Raw genomic sequence first — 15,751 nt, forward strand, 5'->3', positions numbered from 1 at the left:
TACCTTGATGGGAGACAAACTTTCAATTAACTTTCTAACAATATTCCGTAAATTTTATATTATAAGTATATATAGGAAATGAAAAAATAATGTTATTGTAATATTGAGTATTAGAGAAAGAGGGTGTTTCACATAATATTTAATATGATGTATAGATTTTGGAATTACCAAAAATTTTTTAACATGGATAATTAGATTTGTATTTGAAAGCCCTCACTCGTTTCTGCTATATTATTATTATTCCTGAAATTGCATATCAAAAATTATAAATATTTTGGAATATTCGAATAAATAACAACAATTTAAAATAATTTTAAATCCAACATGTCACAAATAAATCAGAATTCTTATTACAAAAATCGATTATGTATATTAAGAAAACTATATTCTGTATTAGCTCTATTTCATTAACCTTGATAGGGTTTTGATGCATGAACAACATTTTTTGCAATTTTATGTTAGAAAATTTAATTTTAATTGAAACAAGAATAGAAAATTTATGCGATTTGGAGCCCTACTATGTAATTGAATTTAAGTGCACCGACTTTTGTATTCAAAAAAAATGGTAAAATATTACCAAACAATTTATGTGGCAATATCTTTTCATTTCTGCAAATACGAAAATCGAATTACATAGTAAGGCCCGCTAGCTGATTGAAAAAATGATTTTTATTGAGAAAATCATTTCTGATTTCAACCAACTGAACTGAATTATTCAACCAACTTCTCTGTTTGGAAAACAATATTTTTGAATTATTTCAATGGTAATTGCTTCAAGAGAATTTTCACTTTTGGTTTCGAAATAATGTTCTCATTACTTACGTAGAGTAGATTTGTCAAAATGCAGTTTAAAAATGAATTCCGATGAATATTTTATTCAAAAAAATTCCTATAAAGAAGGGAGAAAATATTTTCCCTTAACTTCCAAGTCAATAAAAATCTATAAATATTTCGTCTGTACATATGAAGTCGACAAAAGGTACCTAAGCCTTGAGTATACCTATAAAAAATACGTTCTATATTTAATATTGTGATAACATTATAAAATAAATAAACACATTTGAAGTTTAAAACGAATTCACATTCATAACGAAGTTGATATATGAAAACTAAAATCAAGGATTATGCATTCTTCTTGAACACACAGTTTTTGAACATTTGAAAAAGAATATTATATAATAAACAACAAGAATTACAGTATAGCGACAGGAGCTTGCATCACTAAAAATAATAATTTAACAAAACAATATTCAAGAGCAGTTTTCATTTTTTTTTTAATGGTATAAAAGAAAGTTGTAAGGACAATAATGAAAATTGAAAACAGAAGAAAATTATTTTATCTCTTTTTTTCTTCGCCTTCATTTTATTTTATTGTATATATATATATATATATATATATATATATATATAGTATTTTGTTTTCCTATTGCTATTTTTATTATTTAATATTTATCAGCTGTAACGCTGTTAGATTTTTAAAAAAGTTTTTATATTATACTCAAACACTAAAGTAGTTTATGGGACATTTTCTTTTTTTTTTTTCCTTCGACAATAACTTCGCACCATTCAGCTTTTCATTCTTTATTAAACATTTTATATAGGTATATGAATAAATTTTTAGCGTATAAGTTGTTAAAGAAAATTGAAAAAAATATTATTATAATACCTTCCAGGACAACCCTCTGCCATTATGTATAAGTGTATAACTAACAATAAGTTTAATTTAAGATTGTTGAAAATAACCATATTTTTTTTTTGTTTCGTTATATAGGATATCGTTTATTTGTTTGTTGAATGTGTATTAAAAAGAAGTGAAAAATATCATTGAGAATGGTGCTTAGGCAAATTTATTCTGTTTTAGAAGATTGGCATTCTTATATGGAAAATTAACATCGAATATTGTATAACCGATTTTCAACACGAGATTGATTCCGAAAAATCATATTTCGAACTTAATATTATTATATGCCAAAAATTTACTCTTGGGTAAATATTTTGATTTTGTTTACGAATTTCGGCAAAGCAAAAATTAAATATACGGACAGACTAAAAAACTAAAGTAAAATTTTTCATAATATTCTTTGTTTTTTCATATATTTGTTAAAAAACATGAGAATGAAAAATGAAAATTTATTTCATATGTGGGAAAATGGGAAATAAAATTAAATAGAAATATGTAAGTAGAATATCAAAACCATATCTTATATGGAATCATAAAAATTCTCATAGGACTCATTTATCAAATATTAGAAAAAACGATAATAAACTAAAAATTCAACTTAAAATATTATTTGACATAGAAATACGAATTATTGGTGTAAATGAAAAATTGAATAAAATTCAATTAGCGGTTACGGAAAATGCAATATATCTAAGTATTAATAATGATTGTCATAGGAGATCCATGATGTTTGAATTTTACTGGCATATATTTGTAACAGCCTCAGGGATAAATTTGTGTTTTAATAAATTTAACAAGAAATTTTACATTACGAAGGTTGCTTTGCTTCTTGAGAGTACTGTATACTATTTTAGTAAAATTTTTCGTATTTAAGGGACCATATCTTGTTAATTTTTCGAATATTGTAACTTAAACTAAAAGATTTGGCATTCAGTTATTAATATATGAATGAATCTCAAGAAATTTATTTTTTCAATTGCAAATATTTTACAATAACTTTTTAATCCGTAATTTGACACCTCAAATGCACTCTAAAATTTTGTTTGGAACATCTTTATATAACAGAAGTAATCTATTTAAATGCATCAGTCATGCAAAACTAGGAACAAACAATGACTATACAGGCTTCTCAACATGGTTCAGAAACAGATTTCGCTATCAAATAAGTTTCCGCATTGCCGTTTTATTACAAACTTTATTACAAAACTTTCGATTATTGATCAAATATTTTTTCTCTTATATGATAAAAGTATTGATAAAAAAAAAGTCATACAATTTTTCAATTTCAGTTTCAGTTTTCCATCTTACACATGACGTCCTTGCAAACCTTTTAGAAATATTTAAAAAAAATGTATTCCATAATCTGCGTGTGTTTTTTCTATAATTTTTTTGTTAACATGAGAACCTCCACGCATATTAAACTAGAAAAATAGCAAAAACAAAAAACAAAGGCAATTAAATTTTTGATTGACTAATTTTAATGTAAAAATCAGAAAAAAAAAAAAATTTTACAAAGCTACCTTGTGAAATTTTGCATACGTTCCATTTCGCATTCATTTTTAATTTTTTTTTGTTGTCGATTGCACGCAAATTAAAAAAAATTTTTGTTTTTGTTTTGTTCTTTTTTCTCTATGAAAACTATTTTTTTTTTTGCAATTATTATGTGAATGCGCACCTTTACTTCATTCATGCATGAAATCATCATCATGCAATTTTCTATTAAAAAAAAATCATTTTTGTTTTTCAATCGAACATTTTACCATAGCATTATGATAACAGTAGTTGTGTTGTACCAGTAGCCATACCAGTAGCAAACATAAAATAATAACAATAATATAATAATCGAAAATTCCAAAACTGTGGGGGAGCAAAACAAAAACCAAAATTCAAAACAAAGCATAAAAATGAAAAAGAACAAAAAAAAAATGCTAAATCAACATTTAATTTTGAAATTCCATTCAAAAAAGCAAAAAAAAATTTGAAATAGCAAAGAAAATTAAATTGAAAAATTATCTACTATAGTAAAACGACACAACCGTACACAATATTATTGTAGATAAAGTAGAAAAGAAAATACAAAAAAAAATAATTTAAAAGAAAAAGTGTAGGTGTCGTCATTGTGGTAAAAAATTAATAGCAATTCGCTAAAATGTATTTTTCATTTTTCAAAAGCATTTTAAAAGCATTTTAAAGCAAGAAAATTATGAAGCAAAGAACAATCAAAATAACATTCACGTGTATACCAACATACCTACATAAAATAAATAGAAAATGTACATTCACCTAATTTTTATATATATTTTTTTTTCTCCCGATATTTTAACGCATTAAATTAGCAATTAACAACAATGGGTATATAAATTTTATTAAGAAAAATACAAACAAAAAAATAAAACATTTGGTAAGAAAATAACAAAATAATAATCAAAGGTAGTTTGCAACGTTTAATTTAATAAAAAAAAAATATACAAGGGCCTTGAATGACAACAAGCATTTTTTTATTTTTTTACACCAACCTTTATTTTGTTATTTTTCACACAATCGTTTTTACTTAATTGAAAAATAAAAAGAATAAAATTAGAAAAAAAGAAACGCGTTACCATTTTTTAAATAATAAAGGTGTTTATGGGGGTGGGGGTGGGGGGAATAATCAGTCTAAAAATGATAATCCCTGTATTTCTTTAAAATTTTCGCTATAAAATAGAAACAGTTTTGAAAAACAGAAAGGAAACCATTTCTCTACTAAAAAAATAACAAAGTGTGGGAATATTAGCCTATATTTTGTTAGATTTGAGAAATTTGAATAAAATCCAAATAAAAATATTCCGCATATCTCTGACTCTATATTTTTTATAAGCTACTAAAATTACTTAATTAATTGAATGCAATATTAAGAGTGTGAGAGAGTTAATAACGAATTTTTAATTAGTTCAGTAATAACATCATATAAGAATTATTGATTTATTATAGGAGCAAACAACTTACTCACAAATCACAACTATAATCTATATTTAATTTAAAGAGGATCTAAAGAGTAAATAAATGTTAATGTCTTAATATTATTAATTTTATATTATACATTTGTGCGAATTTGTAAGCCGATATTAACAAAATTTCCAAATAAAAATTTATTTTCATTTTGCAAGCCGTAGTCCTAGTTGCTCTCTTTTCTACTATTTAAAATTTTCATATTTTCATGAAATATTCATATTTCAATATTATTGTATACTAACACTTAATAATATACTATAGTATACTTATACATAATTATAATACTAAAATATGTTGATTGCCTCAACAATATTGCAAATTTCTGTTTATAATATACATTATAAAAGTGATTTAAAAGTTGAAAAATTCATAATTCTTCATATTCACTCAAATTTTCTTACATTTACTGCGACCATAATAATATTAATAGCTTCTTGAAATTCATCTTTGCAAATAGTTCTAGTTGAATACCTATAAAATTATAACTAATTTATTATGAATCCAATATTTTCTTTTTTTTTTATTTCAAAGCATTTTAAATATAATCTTCAAGTAATCAAGTGATTTCATTCCAACTCTTGACATACTACAGGACTTATTTTCATTCATCCTCTTTTATTATTATATTGGAGCAATGATTTCATATTGCCTATTCTATAAACTTTATTGAGACAACAAATAAATATTTTTCAATCGCCTTCAGGATTCACTCAATTTTACTTAAAAATAAAAATCTAATTAAAAAAATTAAAGAAAAATTTTCATTCTTTAATTGCAATTCAGAAGAAAAAAAATATTAAAAAAAGTTTTATATATAGAAAAGAACAAAAAAATTTACCTTATAGTTAACAGTCAGTAAGTAAACACAAGCATTAGTTATGACATAAAACAATAAGAACAATAATGGAAATTATATAAAATTTTTGAAAAGAAACACATTTTCCTCAAAATAATTCAAATATTTCGAAACACCTGAATATTTTTTTTTTTTGAATTTCGAAATTGAATTTGCAAAAAGATAAAAAGCAAGAGCAAAAATTCGTAATAATTTTAAAATAAAAAAAAAACAACAACAACAAAATGTGCGGAAGTTAAACTTTCCATTTCTCTTTATTTTTGTTTCTTATTTTGTTGTTGTTTCTCTTTTTTTTTGTTGTGACATATTTTTAGGCAAAAAAAAATTTTTAAATTCTCTTTTTTTTTACTTTTGCCTTTTTTTTTGCTTTTTTTTTCATTGTTTATTCTTTTTAAGTTTTGTTTTTTTTTTTTGTTTGATTGTTTGTTAGTTTAGAAAGCATTTAAAATTCCTGCTGATATTTTAAATTGCTTTTGCTATTTCTTTTTTTAAATTGAGTTTTTATTTTAAAATAAAACAAAAAACGCAGAAACAAAATTGAAAAATATTTGAATTTTTTTAAGAATAATGAACAAGAAGGAAAAAAAAACACTCTCACCTGAAAATAGCATCAAAAATCAACTCTCACCTGCTGTTTAGACAAGAAGTAGCATAGTGTAACGTTGTTTTATGATATGCAAAAATTGCGACAGATTTTTTTCTTTTGATTTTTTCATTTTTTTTTCTATATATTATGCTTTAAAACATTACTTTTTGAATGCAAAATGTTAGAAAAAGAGAATAGAGAAAAAAATTTATTTTTACTGCTTATTTATAACAGTTTTAAAGGTATTCGAATTGCATGTAGGTATACCTGTATTTTACGAGTATTTATGACGAACAGGTGAGAAATTCCATATTTTTTTTTTCTAATTTTTTTGTTTTTTTTTTTATTTATTTAATAATTTGAATTTGTGTAATAGGAAATTGTAAATTTTAATATATATACAATAAAGAAAATAAAAAACGAAAATTAAATCAGACAGAGTTGAAAACTAAAAAGTTTTTAGTTTTGTTTTTTGTTACTGTCATTATATTTTTTTTTATTTAATATATGTAAAGAGGTGAAGAATTTATTATGAAATTTGCATATTATATTATTATGGTGTTAGAAAGCGAATGTATATACAATAACCATATTAGGTTATGAAGAAAAAAAAAAATAATTTAATTTAGCAAGAAAAATTATTTGCTTGCATGGTTATAAAAAAATGACAAAAAAACATTTTTTTTTCTAAATTGATTTGACAAAATCTGAAATGTTTCCAACCAATAATAGATTAAATAATAGATTAAATTATTAATAATAACTTGAATAATAGATTAATAATGAAAATAACATTAAATATATTATACAGAAAAATGTAATAGAAATGTTAATGATTATTATGATTATTTTAGCAAAATTTTTTTGATATATAAAATGGTTAATGTGTAAAATTTCATATCGGAAATTCCCATTGATATTATGAATAGCTTAGACATTCTAGGCCAGGGATGGCTAATCTAAGGCACGCGTGCCCAAGGTGGCACTCGTCTCTACTTTCCCTGGCACGCGCTAATAAATACTTCAGTGCAAAATTTTTTATGTTTCCGATATTATATTTGCTTAAAATATAAAAATTATATTTGCTAAAAAATTTTTTCAAAAATTTTTTAAGTGAAGTCTGTATTTCTTTAAAAACAACTAATTATCATCCTGATATTGATGACTTAGTCGCAGAAATTCAACAACAAAAATCTCATTGATTCTATATTTATAATGTATGTAAAAATAAGATTATGTTGGTTATAAATAAATCGACATACTTGTGTTAATAACAAATATCTTTTGTTTATTTTAAGGCACGCGAGTACTTTCATTTTTCTAAAATAATTATTTTTGTTCTAGGCCATAAAAAAAAATCTTAAACAATTTTATTGTTATAATACCACCTGCCGCATTTAAAATTGCAATGAATTTCTCCATCATAATTTCTATATTACTTATTCATCCTTTTGATGATAGAACAGAATTATATTAGTGTATAGATTGTTGATTACTTGGCAAATTCATAATATCTTTTTGAAAAATAATTAAGACACAAATTTCGTATTTAATGAAGAAAACTTTCATATTTTAACAAAATTTTATACTAATTAAATATCGACGAATAATTTAATAATTCTATACATTTGGAAGCAACTTCTTAGGAACTTCCTAAATTTCTTCACCATTTTTAAATTCATTTGAAAACAAAACATTCAATTGAATAAATATTTAAAATTTCATGTTATTATCACAACTAAATTAATGAATGCATTTTTCGAACAAAATGAGCAATCAATGATAATATTTTTGAAGAAAAGTAGAGATAAGAGAGTCATAATCAAAAATCATTGCCAAAAGCAAAAAATAAAAAAGGTATTGCATATTTTACGGTACAGTACCGTACTGTACATAAAAATTTTATCATAATAAATGTATTTAAATTTATTTTATTCATAAATTTTATATTAAAATGAAGCTATTATTAATCTTTTAGAATTATAAAAAAAAAAAACTGCACATTATAAAATTTAAGAATATTAAATTCGAATTTTAATATTCTTAAATTTATTTGTGTATTTCAAGTTTACTTGAATTAAAAGTAAATATACGTATAAGTTTTAAAAAATATTTATTAATAGAGCAAAGAAATGGTATGAGAGAAAGCTCTTTTCCTTATTTGATAACATTGACCAATTTTTATCTTTATTGAGCCGAAGAAAAATTTATTAACAGAAGCCTAACATTGTATGTATTTATGGAAAATTCTTAATGGAAAGTGAATAGAAATCTAATAATTTTTGTTAATTTGTTAAGAATTAAGAGTCCTACGTTACTATTTCTTTTATTTACACGGAATTTCAAAAATGTAAAAATTCAAGACTTTGAGAATAGTTCATTTATACTGTTTACATTTACCATTTACATTCGTATGTTAATAAAATGATATTAATTATATTAAATCATACACAATTGCTTTAGCAATATTAATTTATAGTTTTCGTATATTGCCTGGTAACTGCATATGTTATACAGAAAGCTATGAAATTTTAAAAGCAAAAGATGCTGTTTGTGAATGCCTCCCTAATTGAATCCGTTAAAAGTTCTATCATATTGTTGTAAGACAAGTTGCCACATAAAAAGAAAAATGCATTGGATTTTAAAGTTTTCAGTGTTTTCTAAAATTTTGCACAACAATTCTATTTATAGATGTCCAACAATCTGTGACAAAATTTGATTAATAATCATATCATTAATATTTTTCCTTATATTCTTGGAATAACGTGCTAAAAATTTTTTATTTTATTTTTTCTTCTCTTCTTGTTTTTTTCTTCTTATTGCTCTTAAATTTTTGGCTATAAAATTCATTCTTTCGTTTAAGTTCTTTGTTTTTTATTTTTTTTTTTTTTTGTTATCGTTTTTTATAGACTTGGAGTGCTATTAAAACTCTTTTTAATGCATTTTTATATTGTAAGTAATTGCGTTCTGTTGTTTCTTTTAAAATCAGTTCATCAGTCGTAATAAAAACCAAAATAATGGCACATCAAACATTTTTCTTTTGTTGTTTTTGTTTCTTGTTCTTTGCAAGATAATTTTTTTTTGCTTTTTTTACAAAACATTAATAATTTTCATAAGAAAAATTTTTCGTATATATTTTAATTTTATTAAATGAATATATATAAAAAAAAACATCTGATAATAGCGAAAATTTTACGAGTCACGCAAAAAACCAAAAAAAAAAAAACAAAAACACTGAAAAAAATTCTGAAGTAAAATAAAAAATCCAACCACAAAAAAATGATAAGTAATTTGCTGCATAAGAATGGGAAAAAGTAAAACAACAACAAAAAAAAAATTCAAACTGATTCTTTAGTCATTAAAAGAAAGAAAAAGAGAGAAAAAAGAACGAAACCTTTAGTTTTTATGAGAAAATACAAGGAAAACTCAATAATTACGATACCATATGACAGCCACATCATAATAATATCATGATTCCCTCTTGGTTTTTAATGTTTCAAAAGAAGTCCGACTGATATTCTTGGGGTGCTCTTTTTTTTCTTTTTTTCTTGTGCTTGCTGTACCACATTTTTTGTTTTATTGCAAAAAAAAAAAACTTTTTTTTTGCCTCATTGCTTTTTACCATAATATTTTTTACTTTTGTTTTTCTTTTTTTTTTTTCTCCTTCATATTTTTATATTATGCTCATGCAATAGCATAAAGAATAGCATACAGATAAAATATACATACATATATACACATCTATGTATGTTGTAAGTGTGTGTAAAAAATATTTATTACAAACGATAACATTTTTATGTTTGTTAAAATTTCATTTCTCCTTCTTTTTGTTTTTCTTTTTTTTCAGAAATGAAAAATAATATGCTTTTCTCTTAAATACAAAAATTTTGGATCGTATGTCCAATGCACAAGTTGGAAAATATTTTTTTCATCTCGATTTTGTATGATTATTATTGTTATGCAGTACATATCATGATATGTTTGACAATGTTTGACAATGTTTGATAGAGCTAAGAAAAAAAAAATGATTCTAAATGACGTTTAGCCAACAAAAATCGCAATTTATGACAAGGTACCAGAAAAATATTGAGCTTATAAAATGCCTGATCCTAGATTGAATCATTGTAAAATACTCATTCTACTGCTAAAGGAAACAACAGATTACGTTTGGTTCAAATCTGCCCTTACAGTTCATTTAATCTTTAAAAATTAATGTCTGACATATAACTGTGTTATGAAAATTGAGATTCTGTAAAATTTTGTACGCAGATTTTCTTCCCTCCCTCTCTTTCTCGAAAAATTAATCAGCATAAATTTTATTTCAAAGAATGCGTTAAATTTTTTTCATACTCCTACTCAATTTTAATAATAGTTCCTGCAATATCGAAGCGGCTAAAGTACTTCCTAAAACAGCTCTCGTACCATTTTGATTTAAGAAAATCTTTAAATTTAAATATTTAAATATAAATTTCTTTATATTTACTTTATTTATGGCTTATTCAAAGAGTAAGGATGCAGCGAAACAATCACATAGATGGTTTTTTTTTTTTAATTTACCCTACATATAGGCACCAAGATTAGTATTATTGATATTATTAGTATTATCGATTTGTGAACGTTGATTTGAAATATACCTGCACTCACAATTAGTTAAAGGAAAAGATTTTTTGAAAATATTAGTAAATTAAAAGGCATTGTTAGGGAATCCTAATAAAGGAGAATTTTTTCATATTTTTATATTGTATATAGGCAATCGTCATTACAACCGCATTGCAGTGTTTTATAATTAATTTTCACAAATGAAATAAAAAAACAAAATGAGATACAAAAAATTCCCAAAAGGCAATTATTATTTTTTTTTTAAGATCTTTTTTTTTTTTCTTTTATTGTTCATTATTGCCGCATTTACTTTCTTTATTCACGAAATTTAAAAAAAAAAAAAAAAAATTCTTTGCTTGCTGTTTTAATTGACTTTTTGACTGAATTATTTAAAATATTCTGAAAATAATATACTTGTATTGTTTGTTGTACATATTTATTAAGACAGAATAAATAAGATTTTTCATAGTTTCCCGTTTTAATAATAATTATGATATCTTTTAAATGAAAATTAAATTGAATTGAATTGATCTGACCGTCTTTATCAAATGAATGGGGGACAGTCAAGATAAATAGTATGGCTGCAGCTGATCACGAGATATCCTATTGAAATCTGTTGCAATTTATAGTCCTTGTAATAATAGAATTAAATATTTATTACTGAATAAATTATTTTATTAAAATATCGGCATTTAAAATTTGGAATAAAGTTATTACATTTTGATGGTGAGAAGGACATGATTCCAAAACGAGCGCTCAAAAAAAATAAGAAACTACTAGTTAACTCAAATGCGGATTTAAATTGAAATTTCTTTATTCTATAATCGCTGCATAAACAAAGTCTATTAACTCAAAAAATATGATTTCTTGGATTGGTATAGAGTTATAGACCATCAAAACATTTCAGAAAATTTTTATGAACAATACAAAAAGAATTTTAAGTTTTGTTCAAAATTTACCGAAATTTTATCATGCAAAATAATTTGGGTTTTAATGAGAATTAAATCATTATTACTATTACGAACATTTTTGCTAGTTCATTCGATAGCGACTTTTTTAAGTTAGCACAATTTGACTCTGTTATATAAAACAAAATAATTTTACTTAGTGTCTTTGAAAATTCATACACAAATTTTATATGAACTCAATTATTTTTACTCAAAAATCAAATTTATTGACTTAAAACCTTTTAACAATTAAATTAATTGTATATGTGTATGTAATATTTAAACAACCACAATAATATATAGTAAATTCAAAACCTACATTATAATTTTTTCCATTAATTCGAAATTTAATCTTCGAAATTATTATAGGCAGTAGTAAAATGTAGTTAAATGTAAAAATTACCATAATGAGGTTAAGTGGAATATTAAATTTTGAAAATAAACAAAAAAAAAAACAAAAGAAAAATTAAATAAAAAATATATATATATATATATATATATTATTTGAACACATAAAACATCTGAGAAAATTAAAATATTTTTAATGATGGGCAGATTTTCTTTTTTTTTTTTATAATTTAATTTCATAGCAATATAATCATTTCAGGTGAAGAGTTGAATGAACTCATAAAATATATTGCCAATTTGGTATAATAAAATTTTGAATTTTAAATTTATGAAAAATTTCGTTGCGAATTTTTATTTTAAATTTCTTAAATAATTTTGAAATTAGTTTTTCCGACCGTTTGTGTACAATTTTTATTTTTATAAATAAAAGATTCTGAAATTTGAGATTCAAATAAATTCAAATTTCTTATTCAATTGTATTATTCAAGCGTACTAGTGCCCAAATTGAAAAAATTAGCAAAGTGAAAATTCAGGTTTTCCAATTTAAAATATGGTAATAGTGGCGCAAATTTTTGAGGGAATTTCTGGGAGGATTCCTTTACAATTGCCTTTAACTATACATGGCTTTACCTTTAACTGGATGCTTTTTTACGTTTTAAATACATTTTACTACTGCCTATAATAATTTCGTATAATGTAAATACCCAAATATCATACTGAAGTTTAATGGGGATCATTGTTGGCATATAAGAGGAGACCATTTGAGTCCGATATCAAAAAAAAAAACCTGTTTTCCATAAATTTAAAATTTGTGTGTGCCCTTAAATTCATATACTTTAAATAGACTTTTAATTAGGCAAGGAAAACTGTATTTAATTACGTGAAGACAATAAAATACTTTTGAATAATATTTAAAATTACAGAATTAAAAATATGGTCTTGTATAAATAAGAAAAATTAATTTTATTTTTAATTTAAGTACAAGAAAAAAATGTTTGTGTTAATTTTATATTAATTATAAAAATATTTTAGTAATTAATTTTCAAATTAAAAAATTTATCAATAATATTCTAATTATATTTCTTATTTTTTTTTATTTCAGGTAAGCTTCAAAATTATCATTTTATTATTAAATACCCGTATGAGTTGAAAATTTATTAACTGCTTAAATGCAAATTATCCTTGCTACAATCATTTAAATTTCAAAATATTCCTGATAAAATCATAACCAAATTTATAAATTCAGTAAATAAATTTATTTTTCTATAAGGTTTCTTTATTACAAACCTATAATGTATTTTGGAATATTGTGTATAACACATTTATTTTAAAACTATTGAATTAGTTCATTTGGTTTATATTGTTCATTACCATATGTACAGTACGGTAATGATCTCAAAAATTACAAAAGGAATGCAAACGAAATTTTAGATAATAAGATTTAAAAGCAACTCCTCCTGCGGGTATATTAATAATTACGAAAAAAAAAAATTGGCACAATTACAAAAAAAATTCCTGTAAGTTTTATTTTTTCTTTATTAATTATTTATTATTTGAAAAATTTTACTTTACTATTAATATTTAGTATCATAATGAAATATACTAATTCTAAATTTTCTTAATATTAGAATATTTACTTTTTAATTGATTGGTAGCTAGCTCATTTACATATTTTTCTTGAACTTTTTGTATTTAAGAATTTTTAAGAGTAAACGTTCAAACGCTCACGTTTATTGAAATAGATCAACAGTTTGTTTACGAGATTTCTTTTTTACAAAAGAATTGAACAATAAAATTTGGAATTTTTAAAAAAAAAAATTTAATTTATTTAAATATTGAAAACATTTTGACTTTAATTAATAAACAAACAAGAGCATAATGACTGTTCCCACTTTCAGTATATTTTTTTTAGTTCTAATGAATAGAGAAGATTTTAACCATTTTAATTCCAAATTGTAAAAAGAACAACAAAGAATATTTTTTTTTTTTGTTATTTTTCCTATTTACTTTGATATTTTTTAAAAGCCATTAAAAAATCTTTTTTTATTTTTATTGCACTGTGATTTTTTCTATAAAACTATGAGAACAGAGAAGAAAACAAAAAAAAACAGCAACTACCTACTTATAAAACCGGTTTTAATCAATTATTGATAAGTACACAAAAAAAAAAAAAAAATACATACTTAATAAAATGTCAACCTATGAACTCCAAAATTTAAATTTTATCAAAAAATGAAATACAGTAGAATCATAATAAATTGAATGTGTTGAAAAATAACAGATTTTTATAAAAGACTGTGAAATTTTTAAAAATAATTTTCTCAGTTCGTTTGAATTATGAATGAAGGCCAAATATTTTAAACTAAATCGATAGGTCTGAGTTTGGGTTTACACTCTCAGGCTATGTATTTTTCTAAATTTTGTTTTATTTAATTAACACTTGACGAAAGTAAAATTTTTAGTGTAGCTAGGCATTATTCTATTTTATTTGATTAAAAAAACTAAACGTAAATCCATTTCTATAATCAAACAAAGACAATGAATTGGATTTAAATTCTAAACTGTGCCTCAGTGGCCGCATAGATGTCATTAGAATTTTATTTCGATTTTTTCTTCATGATCAAAATTTTTGTTAATATTTTCGGAAAAATCACAAAATATAGCACAAATGACTTTGTAAACAAATTTGAGTACATTATTATTAATCAAGTGAAATTCCTATTTTATAATTAATTTAAAACAAAATGGTTTTCAATAAAATGCTTATTTTCAACGATAATTTCTCAAGTTAACAGATTTCATTCATAAAATCAGCAAAAATGTCAGAAAAATCTCTACATTATCTATTATCTACTTTGCACTTCAATAGAAATTTTCCACGAAACGATTCCAGTTGAATAAATTTCCTTTTAACAAAGAAAATTTAATAATTTTAATTCTTATTTTACAATGAACTGAGCAGTCAGCAATCTTTTATTTCCTCATATCAATTTCATATGTTCATTATACAGAAACTCTATTGCCTCTTTTTCCAAAAAATAAAAATAAAATAAAAAAATAAGAATTAAATCCTTTTCTTTTGAAAAACAGTGATTGTTTATATTGAATTAAAACAAAAAAAAAAAAAAACTCTTTTAAAAGTGGAAATTTTTCAATCTTTTAAAAAAATATTTTTGTTAATTAAAGAGAAAACAAATTTTTTTTTCTACCCTAGTTTCACTCAATGTTTTTATTTCTCATTCAATTTTTTAATTCCGATTCACCCTCTTTATAATTCCTCCTCTCTATCGCAAACCCCCCAAACACTTAAAACTTAATTTATTTTTTGACAAAATAAAAAGTCAAAAATATCAATTAAATTTTTGTTTCCCCATTTTATATTTTTATATGAGATTTATAAAAAATAAAACAAAAAAATATTATTGAAATGGCAATTGATTCAATTAATTAAATTCAAAAATTTTAAGGACTTTATTATCCTTTTTATTTTTTGTTTGTTTTTATAAAAAAAAAAAAAAAAAACAAAAATATCAACACAAGTACAAAATGAAAAACAAAAATATTTTTCTAATTAATTTTATTATTTTAGCCTATTTTTGGGCGTGTTCTCTTTTTTCTTTTCTCTCTTTGTAGCAATTTTGAATTCATTTTGATTACATTGTATTTATCGTTTACTCGGAAAATTTTATAATAAAAAGGAAAATTTTTTTATTATAAATTTTTTATAATTTATTATATGAAAA

At 22.8% G+C, this 15,751-nt stretch overlaps 1 long non-coding RNA gene across 1 annotated transcript in view; it reads left to right on the top strand.

Moving 5' to 3' along the window:
• The window catches only part of LOC129606115 (uncharacterized), a 131,323-nt gene extending 115,889 nt beyond the window's left edge, over positions 1 to 15,434 (top strand). The window contains exon 3 of the long non-coding RNA XR_008696748.1: positions 13,111 to 15,434. This is a non-coding gene — a long non-coding RNA (uncharacterized LOC129606115). The remainder of the gene's footprint in view (positions 1 to 13,110) is intronic.
• The last annotated feature ends 317 nt before the right edge of the window (positions 15,435 to 15,751 follow it).

The sequence above is a fragment of the Condylostylus longicornis genome, unplaced genomic scaffold, assembly GCF_029603195.1.
Source record: "Condylostylus longicornis isolate FDR11 unplaced genomic scaffold, ASM2960319v2 ptg000017l, whole genome shotgun sequence".
Classification (NCBI taxonomy): Eukaryota; Metazoa; Arthropoda; class Insecta; order Diptera; family Dolichopodidae; genus Condylostylus; species Condylostylus longicornis.